Below are 16,592 nucleotides of genomic sequence, written 5' to 3' on the forward strand. Positions count from 1 at the left end.
TGCTGCACCAACATGAAATTGTCCTGAATAAATCGTCTTTTGATAAAGGCGCTTTGGTTGGGGGAAACCATTTCATCAAGACGGCCAGCTAACCGGTTGGCAAGGATTTTAGTCACTAGCTTAGCAAAACTGTGTACCAGACTAATGGGCCTAAAGTCCTTTACCTGAGCAGCCTCATAGTTCTTTGGGATTAGGGTGATAAATGCAGAATTTAGCATCCACAAGTTCCTGAATCTTTTTTCCCAAATGGTGTGCAGAGCAGACATTACATCCTCTTTGATTATTGTCCAGCAGGTTTTATAAAACTTTCCTGTGAACCCGTCTGGACCTGGGGCCTTATCAGTTGGCAAGTGTTTGATGGTTCTCCAAACCTCCTCCTCCGTAAACGGTATGTCCAGGGCCTCTAGATCATATTCTGGGATATTGAGTGCTTCAAGGTTTATAGTTCTTTCTCTGTCACAGGCTGTGCCGATCAGGTTTGAGTAAAACTCGAAGATTTCAGCTTCCTTTTCCTCATGTGCAGTGACAATGTGATCACCCGCCTTCAATCTAGCAATAAAATTCTTCCTTTTTCTATGTCGTGCATGCATATGGAACAATCTGGTATTGGCATCCCCTTCTTTAAGCCAACCTATTCGAGATCTTGACCTGGCTATAGTTCTCATTAATGAAGCTAGAGCGAGCGAGTGCTTCTTCAAGTTGTTGCGCAGCCATAGCTCGTCAGGCTGGAGAGCACGACTGTCTTGGGCTATGTCAAGCTGATGAATAATTTCCCTTGCCATGGACAGTTGGGAACTGATGTGACCAATTCTCTTTTGACTCCATCTTTGTAAGCCTTTTGCCGTTGCTTTAAGTTTCAGGGATAGAGTCTCCAAAGGGCAACGACGGGGTTGGACAGAAGACCACATCTCTTCAATAGTTTCCTGGAATCCATCAAGACTAGGCCAAAAGGCTTCAAAGTGGAAGCGTCTTTTGCTTGGCAGTCTGTCACACAATCCGAGGATGAGCGGACAGTGGTCAGAGTCATCAGAAGCTGAGCTCTGAAGAAGACTTTCCGGGAACATTTCCTCCCAGTCAAGAGAGCAGAACACTCTGTCTAGTCTTACCAGAGTAGGAGAAGCACTGGTTAGGGAACTAGACCATGTGAATTTACGACCATGCAAGGGGATTTCATTAACCGCCATATCCTCAATCCATCTCCTGAATCTTCCCATCATTGCTCTATTTAAATTATTATTGTTTTTATCTTCATCCTTATATATGAGATTAAAATCTCCTGCCACCATCCAAGGGCCTGTACATTGGACACGTACATCCTGCAGCTCTTGCAAGAATTGGATCTTTGCTTCATTATCTTGTGGCCCATATACACATGTCAACCACCATGAGCCTCTACTATCAGAGTTGAATTGAACAGATGTGGAAAAAGTATCCACTCTACTTGCACTTACTGAACCCAGGCAACTTCTCCAGGCAATCAGAATCCCTCCACTGGCTCCGGTCGATGGTAGAAATATGTAGTTGTTATCAAAATCAATACCGAGCATAGAGAGCACAAGCTGCCGTGAAAATGTAGTCATTTTTGTTTCTTGTAAACAGACAACATCAATTTTGTAAGAGTTTACAACTGTTCTGACGGCATCTTGTCTATTTACTGAATTAAGCCCCCTTACATTCCATATCAATATATGAGATGGGTCCATAAATATTGAGAGTAAAAAAAAAAAAACGACCAATTAAGAGGAAGCCTCCATCATACCAGGTACTCAACTGGCTCCTCAACAGGGATCTCATCAGGAGAGAGCCATCCAAATAGAGCAGCCAATGCCTTGATGTGCAGGGGTGATAGAGGTTGTTGAAATCGTCGTACATATTCCTCCAGAATGTGCTGGCTGAGTTGCTCCCTTTCTTCTTCCACATCAAAATCCAGGGCCCGCACAACTTGTTTCTTTAAGTGGTCAGGACACGCTTCTGGTACGCCCAGCCCGGCGAGGCGGCGACTTCGTCTTGGTGCGTCGCTGGGTGGCGGAATCCTTTTTCTCCTCCGTATGTTGATGCACGGGATTGGCAGGATCCGCCCCGGCAGCTTAGAGAGCTTGCTAATGAACTTTGATGCAGGACTGACCGGGCTGGATGGCGCCGCAGCCACAGAGCGAGCTCCAAGTGATCTCCTCCTGGTGCGACGGCGGGTGTAGACCTGGATGGGTCGGGCGTACCTCGCTGGGGCACAACGTGCTAGCTGTTGGCGACTCGAGGAGACACGTTGGGTCCGCTGTGAAGTCACAGACCTCGGCCGGGGCGCAGGGGATGGCCGTGGCGAGGAGGTAGAGTTAGAGGCGGTGGGAGCAGCGGTAGCAGGGGGTGGTGAGCTCAGTGGCGGGATAGCAGCAGAGGCGCTGACGGGCGGCGGGGAGGGGGCGGCGGGGGAAGAACACGGTTGCGGGATTGGGGATGACGGAGACGTGGCCGGTGACACGAGGCTGACGGGAGTCTCAGCCGGAATAGATGTGCTAGCAAAACTGAAAGTTGGGCCACCTGGAGCTTGGGCCTCGAACAGCCCATCCAGGCGGGATATGGAAAGCAGCCCAGAAACCACCAGCTGATGCCCTTCAGGGCACACCGAAGGCCCATCGGAGAGCTCCAGAGGGATCTCGATCCGTCGCCTCACGATGTCATTAACCTGCCCGACATCTAAATCTTCATTCGCAGCCACAGCCGTATCCACCGCTGTATCCACGTCCAGATTGCCCGCGCTCTTCATAAACGTCGTAGCACGAGAGCATGAGCCCTCGGGCAGCGATCCCGCGTTAACGGCATCACCCGCAGGCCCGGCCGCCTTGGACTTTGAGCGAGCCGCCTCGAGACTATGCGCGCGTCGCAAGGCCCCAGTAGTCTCGTCGTACTGATCATCAATGCCAAGATCCACTGCTGCCTGGACGCGAGGACCCAAGCGTTGGTGAACAGGAGCCCTGCTCGCTTGACCGGCGTTCGTAGCTTCACCCGGCGCCGCGGCCGGAGCCATAGGAGACGACGGAGAAGAACGAGGCCTACGGCTCCGGCGACGATCACGATCCTCATCCTCATCTTCTGCATCTTCTGGAGGGGGGTGGGGAGGATCTTGATATGCACCCGGCTCGGCGAGAGGACGAACGTTGACCTTGATGGGGTAGGCTAACGTCCGTACGCTGGAACCGCATTCCCAGGCGGGCTCCACGATCTCCAGCATCATCTCCGGGGGGAAGAGAGCGGGATCGGAGCACCATGCCTTTACCATGAATACATCACGACGATCAGCATTGCCCGGGTGCAGTCCATCAATCCAGCAAAGCTCGTCCAAGAGAACTTCAGCAGTCTCCAAACTCCAGGCATGGGTAGGGATGCCCACGAGATCAACCTCTACAGCCACTGGGAGGCTCGCCGCCGTGGCCTGGACAAACCTCGTCCACCGCCTGACGTGCAAACGGGCAGAGCTGGTGACGATAGGTCGCCCTCCATTATAGATAGTGCCAGCGAGTTCCTCATTAGGCAAGATCAAGAGGAAACTGGACGGACCCCAGGGACGAAGGGACAGCCGAGTTTCTTCGATCTCGAACCTAAGGGCAATTGTGGCACGTACGAACCCGATCCCGCCGTCGCCTGAACCTCCAAGCCAGGTGATAATCAGAGCGCAGCTCAAGGCATCCTCGCAGCGGGAGAGCCGGTCTGACCAGTCGAGAATGCGTCTGGGAACCGCTGGAGCATCAACGCCCTGCGTAGCTTCGACGGTAGGCTCCGGCAGAGGGTGGGCGGGGGCGTCGTCTTCATCGCCGGTATCGCCACCCAGGAAAGCCGCATCCGCTGCGGGACGCGCCCTCCGCGGGCGACGGCGTCGCTTACGCCTGTGCGTCGTGCCATCGCCCGAGGCCGAGGATTGCACGCCCGTTCCACCACCAGCAACAACTGGAGACTGCGTGTCCGTCGGTCGCGACAACGCCGAGACCTTGGGACGCCAGACCAGCAGCCTACGGCCAGAAGCGGGGCGGGGACGACGGTGGGATGGGCAGACATCAGAGCGATGCCCAAGACGCCGACAAGCAAAGCACCTCGGACGGGAACGGCAGGACGCGGCCAAGTGAGCGGTAGACAAGCAGTTGAAGCAGCGCCCTCGTAGATCCTTCGGGACTGGCCGCCGAGGGGGAAGCGCTCTCCGATGACGCTCGCGGCGGCGGCGACGACTTTCCGAGGTAACCCAACCATCGCGGTCAGGAGGAGCCGCCGCGGCCGGACGAGTGCGCCTATCGCACGGCCGGAGGATAATCCGCACCGGCGCACGAGGAGGTGCCGTGGCCGCAGACGAGACATCCGCCTGAAGAAGGGCCGACGAGGCAGCAGCTGGCACCGGGGCAGCAAGAGGAGATGCATCGCCGCCGCCCAGCAGGACATCCTTGAACGTAGGGGGTTCCAGCTCCACAGGGAAGCCACCAGAAGACGGGGAGTCGTCGCACCATCGCTGGCCTTTGGAGCGCCCAGCCGTGGCACCGGGGGGTGGAGGAGAAGGGGCCCTCAGGCGCCGGAGAGGGAGGGGGTTGGGTGGTCGGCGCGCCCGGAGTAGGCAGCGGCGAGCGGCTGGTGGAGCTAGGGGACAGGGAGGCGCCGGGAGGGGGAGCGGGAGCGACGGAAGCCATTATCTTGGTCTTGACGTTGACAATTAGTATAATAATTCTTTACATTTCACTTCGAGAAAATGATGCTCACAAACTTAGGATATAGGGCATTACCAATATACCAATTTATAAGACTATTTCAACCATTCTCATTTTTACAGAAGACATGATTCAGGCAGCTCATGCACAGGTATGCCCACTTGTTCATACACAGAAGTAGTAAAAAACAGAGGTAAGAAATAGGCATGATAATGGGAGTTTTCGCCACAAAAAGGAAATTGTCTCCTTAGAAAAAAGTACAGAAACACAACCAACCTCCAAGATATTTGCTTTTCTCAATTGAAATTGTGTGCACCTGCCAGCTTGTGACACAAACATTGCAGAAATGGAAATTCCAGAAAATGTACGACAAAGTAAGCAGAAAAAAAAAAAAAGTCTCAGATAAATGAACCATGTGCTATACTGTTATATACCTTAAATCTGTCTCAGGAGGTGTAACAGCATGAAATAATGCACCATGCTTCATAGGTTCAATGCCTGGGTTTTGATCTTCACAGCACTCCTTAGCATGATCAGGATGTCTGGGTGTCTCTGGGTCTCTGGTTCTTTTATTCATCCTCTCTGATTGGAAAACAAGAGATATTTAGGTTTGCCAAATCACTTACAATAAGTTACATGAGTCCTATGTTGTAGGTACTTCTATTTTATCATCATCACTTACTGCATTCACGTGATTACAGATTGTAAAACATATACTGAGAGGCTGAAAAAGTCTCTGAATTCTGTCCAAGACCACAATCCTAAGTGTGTGGTCCTGCATATTTTCATAGCTCCCTTGGTTTAGCATTTGGGCCATTTAAATCATTTCCTTTTCATCAATAGCTTGTGAATTGTGATACGCATGCCAAATAGAATTTTGTAGAGATGGATAATATATTACAGATACAGACAAACATAATGGCAGGTATTTGTGTTTATTTTTCAAAAGATTACAGGGATCAGTGAATCTTCACCAAAAGGGTGGAAGTAAATCCAAGTAATGTAGCAGTCCGACAGCATGACTGAAGGGTTAAGCTACAGCAACAGCTGTGATTGCTCATTCTAAGTTGCAGACCTTCATGTAATCATGTCAAAACAATGGTAACAAATTAACCATAGCATCAAGAGTTATTCTTCGACTTATGCTGTTATGCATCAGAAATATGAAATGGACAAGAGAACAGCTATAATTGTGGGACTACTAGACAAGAACAAGTTGGGTGGGCATTGGACACAGGACACGAAGATGAAATACAAGGGAAGGATAAAAGTAAATGTAGTGTGGGGTGCTTACTTCCACCACATCATCTTCTTGGGAAGGTTTTACTGACTCATTAATTTGGGAAGGTTTTACTGACTCATCATAGTCACCACTTGCCAAATTGCTCTTCCTGCATTGTAGCAAACACAGTACATTAACAAGATACCTAATCTATTAAGCACCTGAAGATAATTCTAAAAAGAATACAAGGTATACAGTTCAAATAAAACTCATGCACCAAGGCAAAACAAGCAACTTTACCTTTCTACTCCTACTGGTCCTTATAACATGACATGCAGAGAGCAAAATTAACTAATTCTATAGTTCAGTTGTGTGGTCCCAACGTCATGTACTCATGCTATCATGACTGGAGGAAGTATATAGCTAAAAATGCATTAGCTCTTCCAAACAAATCACTTTAGCATATTTTAATGCCTTTACCATGAATGTTCTCTTGTTCTCAGTTCTAACTCAACAAGATCCCTAGAATAGTATTTATTCTCATAAACACACCTTTTATATTTCTCTCCTTTTTCTTTTTCTTTTTCTTTTTCTTCAAGACCTTCCCTGATGATCCAAGCCAAAGGTATGTCATACATCCACGCTGACAGTTACCATCACCTGTAGAAGTAAGGTCAATAAGAAAAGTTATAAAACACTCCAAAATGGGATAAGTCATATTGTTAGAATACCTCGGGAACCAGACAATCAGCTTTGCTCCTATGAAGAGTTGTTGGAATATCATTGGTTACTCCCTCCTCCTGATTTGGACTATAAAAAGATTATTACTATGCTTTATAAACGAAAAGTTCAAACCCAAAATAAAATGAGACAGATGAAATGATGCAACGAAAGTTGGAATACAAAATAAAAGAATTCAACAACACTGGCAACTTCAGGAGAATAAGCTCTGCTGGCACCCTACTATATTATTCTGAGAAAATCTGTGGAAAGCATATATGCAGCAAACCAACACATACACATCATACGCCCCAACTGTGAGCCAGACATGATTCCTGGCTTGTGATTCGTGATTGCGCTAAAAAAAAACCTCGAACCACGGGGGGCACAGCCCCCGGGGATTGTGCTTAAGAAGAAGACATTCTCACGCAGGTCAAGAAAACCCCCCGAACCTCTGCCCCATGCATACACAGTGGCACTGCAACTCCCGTGAGACTGGGCTGGCCGCCTTAGACCTTTGGCGAAGGGCAGACAAGGAGATTTTTTTCAGCGCGCAGATAAACTGCGCCTCCTCCAGCCAACAATTCCGCCCCCGAGGGGATTCGAACTCTGGCCGACAGGGTGCAAAGTGCACAGCCAGACAACTGGCCTAGCGTTCGCTTGCTTCGTGGTTGCACTAATAGAACATGCAATTATGAAGTGTGAGAGAGATAAACTCTGAATAGTATATATTGATAGATCACAGATTACAAGGGATTACAATATATAGGCAGGAGAACTCAAGGGTTCAAGGTGTGAACACAATCTAGGAACCTAATTAACTCATACTAAATAGCACAAGTGCCTAGCCTGGCGCATGGCTGTATCCAGAGTCCAAGGCGCAGGCACAATAGACTAGGAGGCAAACATAACTTGCTAACACCCCCCCGCAGTCTGAGCATCGGTGCAGCAGACGTTCAGACTGGTTCTAAACTCTGTGAAGAGCGAAGATGGCAATCCTTTGGTGAAGATGTCGGCATACTGAGAGGTGGTTGGAACATGAAGAACTCGAACAGCACCAAGAGCAACATGTTCCCGAACAAAATGGAGATCAATCTCGATGTGTTTAGTCCGCTGATGCTGGACTGGGTTGGCGGACATGTAGACGGCGCTGATGTTGTCACAGTAGACCAATGTAGCACGCTGCAAGGGGGACTGTAATTCGCTGAGAAGTTGGCGCAGCCAGGAAGCTTCTGCAACAGTGTTGGCAACGGCGCGATATTCAGCTTCGGCACTGGATCGGGACACGGTGTTTTGGCGTTTGGAGGACCAGGAAATGAGGTTATCACCAAGGAAGACCGCATATCCAGAAGTGGACTTGCGAGTATCCGGGCAGCCGGCCCAGTCAGCATCAGAGTAGGCGACCAGCTCATGTTGGGATGAGGGGCGGAGCACCAACCCCAAATGTAGAGTCCCGCAAACATACCGAAGGATCCGCTTGAGGGCAGCCAAGTGAGGTTCCCGTGGATCATGCATGTGGAGACACACTTGCTGAACAGCATAAGCAATGTCTGGACGAGTGAAAGTGAGGTACTGAAGAGCACCAGCTAGGCTGCGAAAATCAGAGGGATCCTGAACTGGGTCACCACTTACTGCAGATAGCTTTGGATTGGTGTCAACTGGAGTAGAGCAGGGTTTGCATTCAGTCATACCAGCCCGGTCAAGAATCTCCATCATGTATTGTTGCTGAGACAAAAGCAGACATCCATCCCGGTGCTGAACTTGCATTCCAAGAAAATGGTGTAACTTGCCAAGGTCCTTCATGTTGAACTCACGTTGTAGGGCAGATATGATGCGACGGAGGATAGCTGTGGAGGAGGCAGTGAGGATGATGTCATCTACGTACAGCAGCAAGTATGCTGTGTCGGCACCATGATGGAAGATAAATAGGGAGGTGTCTGTCTTGGCATTCACAAATCCAAGTGAGAGAATAAATGTAGCAAAGCGACTGTACCATGCCCGAGGAGCTTGCTTGAGACCATAGAGAGACTTGTTGAGTCGACAGACATATTCGGGATGAGTGGGATCCTCAAAACCAGCAGGCTGTGCAGCAAAAACAGTTTCAGACAGGGTTCCGTGTAGAAAAGGCATTCTTTACATCGAGCTGGTGAACTGGCCATTCGCGGGAGAGGGCGAGGGAGAGCACTGTCCGAACTGTGGCGGGCTTGACAACAGGACTGAATGTCTCGTCAAAGTCGATCCCCGGGCGCTGAGTAAAGCCTCGAAGGACCCAACGAGCCTTGTAGCGCTCTAGGGACCCGTCAGCCCTGAATTTGTGCTTGAAAATCCATTTACCAGTGACAATGTTGCCTTGAGACGGTCGAGGAACAAGCTCCCATGTGTTGTTCTGAAGGAGAGCAGAGAACTCTTCTTCCATGGCAGCCCTCCAATTAGGATCAGTAAGGGCACTACGGAAGCTGCGGGGCACCGGTGACAGTGTTGTGCTGTTGTAGACACTAGGAAACTGGTGACCAGCTTTGGCGCGTGTTGTCATGCTGTGATTGTTGACGGTGGGCTGCACAGACACGGCGCCCTTGGGCAGAGCCGGCGGGCTGGAGGCAGCCGGTTGCGGAGGAGGAGCGACTGCCTGGCGCCGTGAATACACCAGCAGTGGTCGAGGCATGACGGGGGCTGCTGCAGGAACGGAGGGACCTGGGGCGCCGGGGGCTGCAGCGGCGCCGGGGGCTGCAGCAGCGCCTGGAGCTGCAGCAGCAACAGGCGTAGATGGAGCGGCCTGCCAGGCTGCAGCAGCGCCTGGAGCTGCAGCAGCAGCAGGTGGAGAGGGAGTGGCCTGCCGGGCGCCTGATATTGGTGAAAGAACCTTGCCCGGCACCAGAGTGGCAGCTGCTGTCTCGACGGCTGCACCGTCACTGAATGCCACACGAGGACAGTCCATGCAGGGTGCTAATGGCGTGCCGACAGGGGGTGCTGCACGTGGCCATGCAGGAACACCAACGGAGGTACCTGTAGGAAATAAAGGTAGGGGTGCACTGGGCATGGGATCAGCATCATCAGTTAGGAAATCGAAGTCCGCTGGATTGGGAGGAGTGGGCTGCTGGGAAAGGGGGAACGAGTTTTCATCAAACACGACATGTCGAGAGATGAGAACACGATTGGTTTGAAGGTCGAGGCAGCGGTATCCTTTATGGTTGGAGGAATAGCCAAGAAAGATGCACAAGGAGGATCAAGGTGCAAGTTTGTGGGTGGCTGTGGCAGAAAGGTTAGGATAGCAAGCGCAGCCAAAGACGCGAAGATGGTCGTATTGGGGCTGAACACCAAACAGGACAGAGTGAGGTGTGGAGGAGTGAAGGGTTTTGGTGGGTAGGATGTTGAGAACATGTGTGGCGACGTGTAATGCTTCAACCCAGTATGAAGGGGGCATGCAAGCTTGAATAAGAAGGGAGCGAACCGCATTATTGATGGTGCGGATCATGCGCTCAGCCCGCCCATTCTGAGATGAAGTATATGGACAGGACATGCGAAGGTGGATGCCGTTGGTGAGGAAGAAGGAGCGGGAGATAGAGTTATCGAACTCCCGGCCATTGTCACACTGGATAGCTTTTACAGCAGTGCCATACTGAGTGTGAACATAGGCGAGAAAGTTAGTTAGAGTGGTAAACGTGTCAGATTTGAGACGAAGAGGAAACGCCCAAACATAGTGGGAATAATCATCGAGTATAATTAAGTAGTATTTGAAGCCAGAAACACTAACAACTGGGGAAGTCCATAAATCACAGTGAATGAGTTCAAATAAATTAGAGGCCTGAGAAGATGATGTTTGAAACGGAAGGCGTGTATGACGCCCTAACTGACATGCATGACAAATAGAACCAAGTTCTTTAGTACAACCAGGAATAACAGAGGTGACTTTGGACAACGTGTCACGACCAGGATGGCTAAGCCGACGATGCCAAAGTGCAGGTGAGGAATCAGCAGCAAGGGCGGTGGCGCCGGGGAGATGTAATGGGTAGAGGGGCCTGGAGCTATTGCACCTGATGATCACCTTGTGAGACTCCAGATCCTTCACAGAACAACCAGCAGGGTCAAATTCAACAACACAATTATTGTCAGTGGTGAATTGGCGTACTGAAATGAGGTTTTTAATGAGGCGTGGTGAAACAAGAACATTATTGAGGGACAGAGAATCGGTGAGAGTGGTGGTGCCAGTGGCAGTGACAGGAAGTAAGGAGCCATCACCGACAATGATAGAAGAAGGAGAAGGATACTGTGAAGAGTTAGGGTGTGAAAGAGTGCGAGAATCAGAAGTCATGTGGGAGGTGGCACCTGAGTTGAAGTACCAGTCGTTGTTCGGCGGCTGCTGTAGTGTCATGATGCTGAAGGTGGAAGCAAGGGATTGCTGATCGAAGGCTGCCGGAAGACCGGTTGGAGAGGTGTAGAAGCCGGGAGGAGCTGAGGTGCCGAAGAAAGGCACAGGAGCACCCTGCTGACCATAGAAGGCAGCAGGAGAGGCCTGCTGCAGGTACTGCTGCTGAAACGGTGCTGGAGGGTGCTGCTGCGAAGCCAGGAAGGCTCCTTGTTGTGCCAGCAACGCCTGCTGCTGTGGTGGCTGGGTGGGTGCACCGCGAAACAGAGGACGCGGCCCGGGGACAATGAGCCACAGGTTGTAGTGGGTGGGCCAAGACCCACTCGCCCCCTGGTTGGATGGAGCAGACGTGCCTGAGCCGCCGCCTTTGCCGCCCCTGTGTCCACCGTTGCCGCCTCGGCCCTGAGCACCGCGACGATTGTTTTTGCCACCAAAGCCGCCCCCTTTGCCACCCCCAGGTTCGGTGTTGGGATGCCCAAAAATCTGCTGGGAGGCAGGACGAGGGGACGAAGAGCCGCTGCCTGTGCTGGCGACGAGAGCCATGGGAGGAGACGGAGTCGGGGCCCCCATGGTAAGCTCCTCGAGAGAGAGCTCGTCGCAGGCCTCCAAGAAGGAAGGGAAGGGACGGCCAACGGAGACAAACCGCTCGTTCAAACCTCGGATGAGATTGAGGACGAGGGAGCGGTCGCTGACGGGTTCACCCAGATCAGCGAGGTTGTCGGCGGTGGTCTTGAGAAGCTTGCAGTAGTCGGTGACAGATAGGTCCCCCTGGACAAGCGTGCGAAGTTTGGTGTCAAGAATGAGAGCGCGCGCCTCCCGGTTGCCGAGAAATTGGCTCTCAATGGCAAGCCAAGTGGTACGGGCAGTGTCGCCTTGGTCGCCGCGATGCCGGACAATGTCGTGGAGATTGTCGGAGAGGGTGCCGTAGAGCCAGGAGCGGACGATGCAGTCCATGTGTTCCCAGTCTGGCGAGTTCAGGGGACGATCGTCCTGAAGAACATGGCCCTGAAGGGAGTACTTGCCCAGGGCGAGCAGGAATTGCTCGCGCCACCGAGCGAAGCTGCCGGAGGTGACGTCGAGAACGACGCGGACAAGATGACGGATGTTCTGGACGGCTACAGCTTGGGCGTGCAAGTGAAGAACAGCAGCAGCCTCCTGAAGAGCTATGGCGGCCTGAACTGAGGTACGAGGGCCATCGAAGAGGGAGGACGCGTCCTCGTCGCGGTCCTCTGGCGGATCTTCAAGGGGAGGGTCGGCAGCGGCCCGCTCCTGGGCCGTGCGCTCCAGGGCGGCGCGGACGCGCGCAGCCGCAGCGTCGCGCTCGTTTGCCGCGGCGGCGGCCTTGGCTTCGGCCTCTTCGGCGCGAGCGAGAGCGGCGCGACGGGCGGCAGCCTGGGCGGCGCGGGCGGCCTCCTGGCGCTTGCGCTCGGCCTCGTTGTCAGCAGCAGAGGGGTGAAGGGAGCCGGCCATGGTGGAGAAGGGAGGGGCGGCGCAAGGGGCAGCACGCCGGATGCGGCGGCGCTAGAAGCAGCACGCCAGAGAAGCGGAAGAGAAAACGGGTGTTACCCCGGAGGCGGCGGCGCTAGAAGCAGCACGCTAGAGAAGCGGAAGAGAAAACGGGTGTTACCCGGACTCGTGATACCATGTGAGAGAGATAAACTCTGAATAGTATATATTGATAGATCACAGATTACAAGGGATTACAATATATAGGCAGGAGAACTCAAGGGTTCAAGGTGTGAACACAATCTAGGAACCTAATTAACTCATACTAAATAGCACAAGTGCCTAGCCTGGCGCATGGCTGTATCCAGAGTCCAAGGCGCAGGCACAATAGACTAGGAGGCAAACATAACTTGCTAACATGAAGCCATAATGCACTGCAATGACAATCAAATTCACATGAACTGTAAATCACGCCATCAGAGGTGAAGTAAATTAACACTATACTAGATATGGGGCATAATAAAATCACAAGACTATTCAGTTCCCAAGTGAGAAATTCAGAAAACTGATTTAGGTTATGCACTCTGGTGATCAGCAGAGAAACAGACAATTTCTTATCATAGAATGAAACATAATCATGCATTTTGTATACTGCAAAAGACAACAAATAATCATATGATATTTGTATTATATTATTGGATAAGAAGGTTAAAATATGAAATATGAATATCTTAGTAAACCAATATACCAACATACTTTCAATTTCTCAGAATGCTTTGGATATTTATACATAATACCATGTCTGTAAGTATAATGAACACTGATGGGTGATGAAAAATAAAATAATGCATGCAACTGGTCATTTCTGTGGAGAAAAAATTAGGAAGATTTAATGCTTATAGTTTGCAATTTACAATGCATGATTATTCTGAATTTCTGCATTGTATCATAATGAACTCCATTATGCAATGAAGCAAATAAATTACAATAGGAATACTTTTAAGGGCATTACCATATTGTAAATAAATGGCATCCGACCAGGAAGAAACTATTCATTCTCTTTAATTATGCTTTGAGGCTTTATGATTTTTTGGTAGACAGACTGCAATCAGCAAAGAATGAAAATCAACAGCCATGTTGTATCAACCATTAACATGTGAAGGAATAAAAACTACCTGATAACTAAAAAGGAAATATACCTTTGCAGTTGCAGTGAGAAGGAGACTGCCTGATCTTCTTTTGTTGCTCTGAACAACCAAAGTAAAAGATAAGTGTTATGCTCCCAAAGCACTAGGTGCAGCCAGAGTAAAAACATGAGGCTGTAACAGGTATCATTACATCTGAAATTAGGAGATGGATTATACTTTACATTGTGGCACATGGTGGTGCTAATGACAGCAGGAAATGATATTTGGCTGAGATAATGTTTAATTATTTACCTCCAAATACAATGCAACATTATTGATTGTACAAAGACAAAGGACCTTACACAAATCTGAGTTAGCATGACACTAAATCAACTGTGAACAATGGCTTCAGGAATATATGCTGGCAAAGTTATGAAGTAATACAAGTGATACAAATGCAAATGTGATCAGCTCGGCAATGAGGACACGCGGTGGGCTTCGTTGGTTTGTGTGTTACCTATGTGTGTTAGTCGTCAGGGCTATGATGTTTTGTTGAGGGGAAAATACAGCAGGGGAGGCCCCCACTGTAAACTTTTTATTTAAACAAAAAGTGAAACAACTCTATACAAGAGAAAACAAAAAAGGAAAGTAAGTGCAAGGTGGGCAGCGGAGCTAAACTAGAGCAGCTGTACAAGAAAATAAGACAGAGCACTTAGCAGAACTGAATCTATGGGCCTGTAGTCTAACTTCTTCATAGAAGGAGCTTTTCCAAGAATCAAAGGACGGCCGGCCTCTGTCAAATATAAAGTGGTTTCTCTACTTCCAAATCTGCCAGGTGGCAATGATGAAGGTCTACATAAAAAAGGAGTTGTGGGTAATTTCTGTGTTTTAATCTGTGCCTATGTAAAGTTTTCAGGCATGGTTTCCCTTATAAACTAGGCCAATTCTATTCTTCTTAATTGAAAGGCAATGCTCCTGCCATTACTTTGAAAAAAAAACAAATGCAAATATTACAGGAGGCACAACCCCTTCCTTAATTTATAGTACCAATATGCAGGAACAAGAAATTTATTCACACATAAGACTTCTGAAATTCAAGAGGAAAGAAACTGAATCTCTCTTAAGTCAACTCAAACTCCAAAACTTTTTTTTTCTTTAACAACGCAGGAGAGCTGCGTGTCATTTCATTAAGAAGAGAATAAAAACAACGGAGAAGAGGCAGATGCTGCTCCCCCAAGAACCAATTACAGGACTCTAGAACACTATGAAAAACAGGCGACCACTGCCCAAGAAACCCTAAACAGCTAAAGGTAGCAACCTACTAAGAAGCTATTGCAGAGCCTTAGCTCCAGCCCAAACCACAACAAACACTCTTCAGAAACTACAGATAAAACTTTTTGAACACACGGACTAGCACACTCAAAGACAGAAGCATTCCTATGCTTCTACAACTCCCAAGCAACCAGAATGATGAGTGAATTCAGTCCCTTTCTTATCTCTTTTGGAGCAGCCTTGATTGTTTTGCACCACCAGCTAGAAAAATGAGAATCAAAGAGCAGCTCATTAGATGGAGCTAGCTGAAAAAAGTTTGGTCCACATAACGGAGTCATCATATAAAAAAATCTGTACCAGCTTGCTTCCTGTACAAGTGAAGAACTGAATATCATAAACATAACACTCACTATTATACGCATACTACAGCATTCAAAATACAAATACACTGACTTCTTTCAACCCTACTCAATGTTACCATCATACAAGGGGAAAACTATGATAACATGACATAAGGCTGACGATTACCTTGACTTTGCATCCTTCCCATCTTCTGCCTCAGGTTTCTTTTCAATTCACTCCGTACTTTGTGAAGTAGAGCATAGTCCAAGCCCTTGACCAGATGTATATGCTCCAAATCACCTTAAAAGCATGAAGTGGAAATGGAACGCAAATCACAGAGCAGCTCCTTAGATGGAAACATAAAGAGCGGCACCTGAGAATATACAATATATAGTGTCGCCTTCTCTACCTTTATTCTCTATTACAAGAATTCATGAATGACAGATTGTTTCGGTTAAATGATCGAGTTAGTGCTAACGATTTATATTTCACTTGGAAAAAATGATGTTCTGAAACTGAGGCCATCGGACAACAGGCATGCCACTTAGAAAATTTATAAGACTATGTTAAACAACAGCTATTTGTACTGAAGTCATGATTCAAACAGCTCGTGCAAAGGTATGCATACTTGTACATACACATAGAAGAATTAAAAGCAATACAAAACAGAGGTAAGAAGTAGACATGCCAAAGGGATTTTCACCAAAAACAAAGGAAATAATCTCCTTAAAGAAAGTATAGAATCACAACCAACCTCCAAGATATTTGCTTTTCTCAACTGAAATCTTGTGGGCATGTGACCAATCTGTGACACAAACACTGCAGAGATTAGGATTCCAGAAAATGTAGAAAAATAAACTAAGCACAGATGGAAGTGCCAGATCAATGAGCATGTGATCTATTACCACAAATCAGTCCCAGGAGGTACCACTGCATCAAATGAACCAAGTTCTGTAGGTTCATAATCTGGGTTTTGATCTTCACGACACTCCTTAGCATGATCACAATACCTGGGTGTTTCTGGTTCTTCTTTCTTCTCCTCTCTGAATGGAAAACAAGAGGTATTTAGATTCGGCAGATCACTTACAGTAAGCAACATGAGTTTACAGTAAGTAACATGAGTCCTTGTTTGCATCTAATTTGTCTATATCAGTTACTATTTTAACATGATTATTACAGATTCTGGTACATATATCCTAAAAGGCTGAAATACTGTATGAATTCTATCCAAATGGTGAAGGTAAATCCAAGTAATGTAGCAGATAGACTAGGCGACTAGAGGGTTAAGCTACAACAACAGCCATGGATGCATTTTAAGTTCCAGACATTCATGTAATCGTGTTACAGCAACAGTAAGAAATCAACAGTGCCATCTAGAGCTGTGGTTTCAGTCACTGATGATTTTTTTCTGCATAATA

Source organism: Miscanthus floridulus, chromosome 15, assembly GCF_019320115.1.
Source record: "Miscanthus floridulus cultivar M001 chromosome 15, ASM1932011v1, whole genome shotgun sequence".
NCBI classification, from domain to species: domain Eukaryota; kingdom Viridiplantae; phylum Streptophyta; class Magnoliopsida; order Poales; family Poaceae; genus Miscanthus; species Miscanthus floridulus.